The sequence below is a fragment of the Pteropus vampyrus genome, unplaced genomic scaffold, assembly GCF_000151845.1.
Source record: "Pteropus vampyrus isolate Shadow unplaced genomic scaffold, Pvam_2.0 Scaffold21, whole genome shotgun sequence".
Lineage (NCBI taxonomy): Eukaryota > Metazoa > Chordata > Mammalia > Chiroptera > Pteropodidae > Pteropus > Pteropus vampyrus.
Window position 1 is genome coordinate 10,949,923 of NW_011888802.1, and position 4,868 is coordinate 10,954,790.

Here is a 4,868-nt window from a genome sequence, read left to right on the forward strand (position 1 = left end):
CGGGCAAAGATATGCTAACAGCCAACTTCCACTTCTGTGATCTGCTTGCTTGTTCAGATCACCAGGATATGGTCCTAAGCTTTATCAGCTGCCTCCTCTGAAAGCTCGGGGCTGATGTCCTCTAGCCCTGCGTGGTAGAGTCAGTCGCCGGCCGGCTAATAAAGGCTCATAATTAATCTCAATTGGCTCCGTGGGTCTCAGAATCGTTTGCGCCATAACAGTGGCAGGTGACAGACCCTCTGTGACATGCAGTCTCAATCCACTCACTACATTCTCCTGCTCACAGTCTCCTGCTCACCCTCCTTGCTTCAACTTTCCGGATCTGTAAATTAGATCTTCTTCCTAGGGTCATCAGGGGGTCACAAATTCAGAAGATGAAATGGTAGGCAGGGAAAGTCAATGTGTGATGTGGACAGGTAGAGACAGGAAGGGGAGAGAGATAGCTGCCAAGCTTGAGTGCAGACTTTGACTAAACCGGGCTGCCTAACTCATCTCGACTCCAGCCAGATGTGGGCTCTGTTCTGCCATATCTTTGGAATTTTCAAGAGAAAACACAAAATTTAAATTTATTTTGCCGTATCTCACAATTTTAAGTGGTAGTCCTATTCCTAATTATTTAGAGGCCAGCACAGCATGTACATAGGCCAAATCATTCCCCAGGACAGCCATTTCATATCTTAGAACAAATATTTATTTAAAAGGGCTGATTTAATTCCCCTTATCTTCTTAAGGTAGTGTGATACTGTGATTTATAATAAGAAATATATGTTTGGTCTTCATTCATGTTCTGGCAACTAGTTCATAAAATCCTTGGAATTTCCTAAGTGATAAGAGCAACAAAGGTGTCTCTTATTATGTTAACGAGGTGACTTTTGGTCCCCCACCCAAGGATAGAGGCTGATTGCAAGGAGAACCAAGTGATTAGAGGATTGAAACTTTCAATCTGAATCCCCAGACCTCCCGAGAGAGCTGGAGATTGACTTCAGTTGCTAATGACCAAAGATTTAATCAATCATGTCTGTATAGTGAAGTCACTATAAAACCCAAAAGAACGGGGTTCAGAGAGCTTCAAGCCTGGTGACTACATGGAGATTTGGTGATAAAGTGCCCTCGGACAAAGCATGGAAGCTCTATGCCCCTTACCCATACTTTACCTTATGTGTCTCTTCACTGGCTGTCAATTCGTATCCTTTAATATATTTTGTAATATATCAGTAATCTAGTGAGTAAATGGGTTTCCTGAATTCTGTAAGCTGCTCTTGCAAGGGGAGTGGGGTGGTCCTGGGGCCCTCCAATCTGTAGCCAGTTGGCCAGAAGCACAGGTAACAACCTGGGTTTGAGACAAACATTTAAAGGAGAAGGGAGGAACAGTCTTATGGGAATTAGCCCTTAACATGTGCGATCTGACGTTATCTCCTGGTGCTAGATAGCTAGTCAGACATGAAGGACAGGGGAACAAAGGAGTAGTTCCAGAGACTGCCCAAAGAACACCCTACTGGTAGTTAGAAAATCCTTCCTGCATCCTCAGAGACAAAGGATAGGAGGGTTATGATCTTAGCTGGCCTAATCAGACTACAGAGACCTGCACAGAAGGTGCTACCCTAATTTGCCCCAAGTTCCATTATAATACTATGCTTATATCTGAAAGTTCATGAATCTAATTATAACAGACTGAATTTTGGGCGAGCGTGTGTGCACTAGGCAAAGAGTTATATAGCAGCCAAGTGTCAATCAAAATGACCTCACTTGCCAATCACCTAGAAATGCCTTTGGAACCACCCATCACGGCCCAAATATAATGCAGACATTCCCACTTCTGGGCCTTTTTGTGTTGGTTATTATGGTGGTGGTTGTTACAGTGCTATGTTACAGCTCTTCACTGAACCATGTGTCTCCTTGGGGCATGTTTTGTCTTTCTAAAATATACTTTTAATAAACCTTTTCTAAATTTCACTGACATGATTCTTCACTTCGTCAATGAGGAAGAACTGAGGAAAAATTCTAACTACGCTTCAGCGCCATCGGCCCTCTCCTCCCCTATGCCACTGGGGCGATGCCGGGTTTCACATCACCCCAGCGGTAACACTGGTAGATAGTGTTAGAACTGAGTTGAATTATAGCACACTCAGCCAGTGTCCAGAGCATTGCTTGGTGGTATGTAGAAACAATGCCTTCCCCTGCCCCCACCTTCAGCCCCCATTGGAATTGAATGATCTGGACCTATTGCAGGTTCTCTAAATATTTTCTTAGGATCCTGGGACTCTCACTCCCCCAGAAGCTGGAGGTGGAATGAAAAGAAGCTACCTTTAGTGACTTAGAGTGGTTTACATTCTTTGGGCGATCAGAGTAACTATTGCACATATGTCCCTAGAGTAGAAAAATACAACAAGATAAACACAAAATGTTAATCTCTAGTAAGAAAATGTGCCATATGTTTTTTTCCTACCTAGCTCTACTTAACTCACCAAAGTGGCTTGAGGGGCCCTGATAGGCTTAACTTTGAGCTGCTCAAAGCCTGGTAGCGTGATGCACTCAAATGATTATTTGTAGGACTTATGTTTGCATAAATGGGTAGATGAAACATTTTTAGAAAAATACAATTAAAGTTGTTTAAAATTCTTTAAATTTTATAAACGTAAGCTGTCGCTTCCTTTAAAACTTTCATCCATATTACTTTGTGACATAAAGTACAATTAAAAAATATCAGAAATTAACATGTTTTTTGTACCCTAGTATGCTTTGTTGTCCTGCCAACTTTCATCCACTTGATCAGTATTTGCAGTAGTTTCACCCCAAGCCCTCTTTATAAGAGAGGGTTATGTTCCAAGACCCCTAGTGGATGCTTAAAACTGCAGATAATGCCAAACCCTATATACTATGTCTTTCTTATATATACATACATACCTTTTCACTTAAAGGAAGTACTTTATGGCTTCTCTTTGGCATTTCCTAATCGCCAGCATCACCATTCTTGTGCTTTGAAGACATTAAGTAAAACAAAGTGAACACAAGCACGGCATGTGGTACAGTGACAGTCCATCTGATAACAGAGATGGCTATAAGTGACTTAGCTGTAGCAAACTCAATGTGGAATCGCTCAACAAGGGGAGAAGGGCAGAATGGAGCTGGGTGGCTCTTTTCATCACACTACTCAGAACCGTGGGAAATTTAACATGAATTGTTTATTTCTGGAATTTTGCATTTAATATTCTTGGACTATAGTTGACTGCAGAAAGCCAAACTGTGGGAAAGCGAGTACTACTGTACACTGTCAGTTGAGATAACAAAGAAGTCAATTTTCATCTCTTAAATTTCCAAGAAGTCTCTTAAACTTAACTCAGAGGCAGCAGTCTTGACAGGCAGGCACAACATTTGGTTTGTAAGAGCAAGAAGCGTTCTGAAAGAAGAAGGGGTGCTTTTGAGTTCTAAGGAGTCTAAGTTCCAAAGGAAGCAAGCTCTGTTGTTTTAGGCCATAAGCAATAAATTAGAAAGAATGTGTAATACATTAGGCACAAGCCATTCTCTCATCTCATTCTAAATAAAAATGCTGGATGAGGAGGAAGAGAAAAAGCTGAAGGGAGCTGATAAAGGTTGGAGTTTCCCTGTGTCTTTCTGTGGGCCAAACTCTTGATAGGATTAGGATCCCCAAGGGGTGAAGATGTTCATTCTGACTCTCCTACTTGGAGACACTGTAATCGGCATTCTCTCCGATATTCCTTGTACTACAATGGAACAGGAGCAGTGAGACCCCAAAAGAAAAGATGCAGGAGTGAGGGAACAGCAAAGAGCTGCAGGAGGGCAGCCCAGCCTTTCTTATGAAATCAACAAACGGCAGAGATAAGTTGAGATAAAGAAAGCTACTATCACTTCACACGCACTGGTGAAGGGGCAAGATTCTAGGTGAGAAGAGGAATTTCAAGGCCTAGGATGGACCATGTAGTCAAGGGCTGGAAAGAGATCTATTTTTATCTCAGAGACCAAAAACTAGATGATCTGTTTTCACCAATGCCTGAATGTCTTGTCATCCCCACGTGGATAAAAATGAACCCCTCCTAGGAAGGGAGATATGTCTGAGAAAATCTTTATGCAACTAAATTTACCTTGAATTGGCGAGATTACATTTTCTGCTAGTAAGTAGAAGAGAGACTTAAAATAGAAATTCAGTTCCATCATAGGAAAATAAAGGGAGTTCTATTTCTTACACCTGAGTTTGTGGCCTGTGAAAATTCATAAGCATTACACAAATATAAAATTTTCCATTTGAACAGCTACCAGTTACAAGAACAATAATTTTGCATAATGGTTAAATAATCCTTCAAGTCAACTTGAACAGGAACAAGCTTTTTCCTCCCCCAACCAAAAGAAAAAAAAAAAGAAGAAAAAATATCTTTAGAAATCTTCTTGCCAAAGTCCAGACTTCTTATAATGAATATTTCAATTCAGTGCTGTGATGCCCCATATTTCTGTTGAATGGTGAAGTATGTGTGATTCATTAAGCTCTCATTCATTATGAAAATAGACTAGCAAATTATATTCTTTGTAAGTGAAACCATTATGGAAGTAATTTACAAAATACATTAAACCCTTTCATGATCTTTCTAAAGGAAAAACCAAATAGTCTTAAACACATTGCAAGGTCATTATCATTTCAAAATCACAGATCTTACTTTTCATTAGTTATTTTGTGAAATATCTCTTGCACGAATATCTAAATTTGGTTATACTTTGCACAGCAGAGACTACTTTTTGTGTGTACCCAAGAGATTCACAGTTCAACTATGTTTTTGTGAAGTTTAAAACAAAGATCAAATTCTAGTTTCTTAAATACTGTGTTCAAATGTTCTTTACTTTTCCTCTCAAATTTGTGT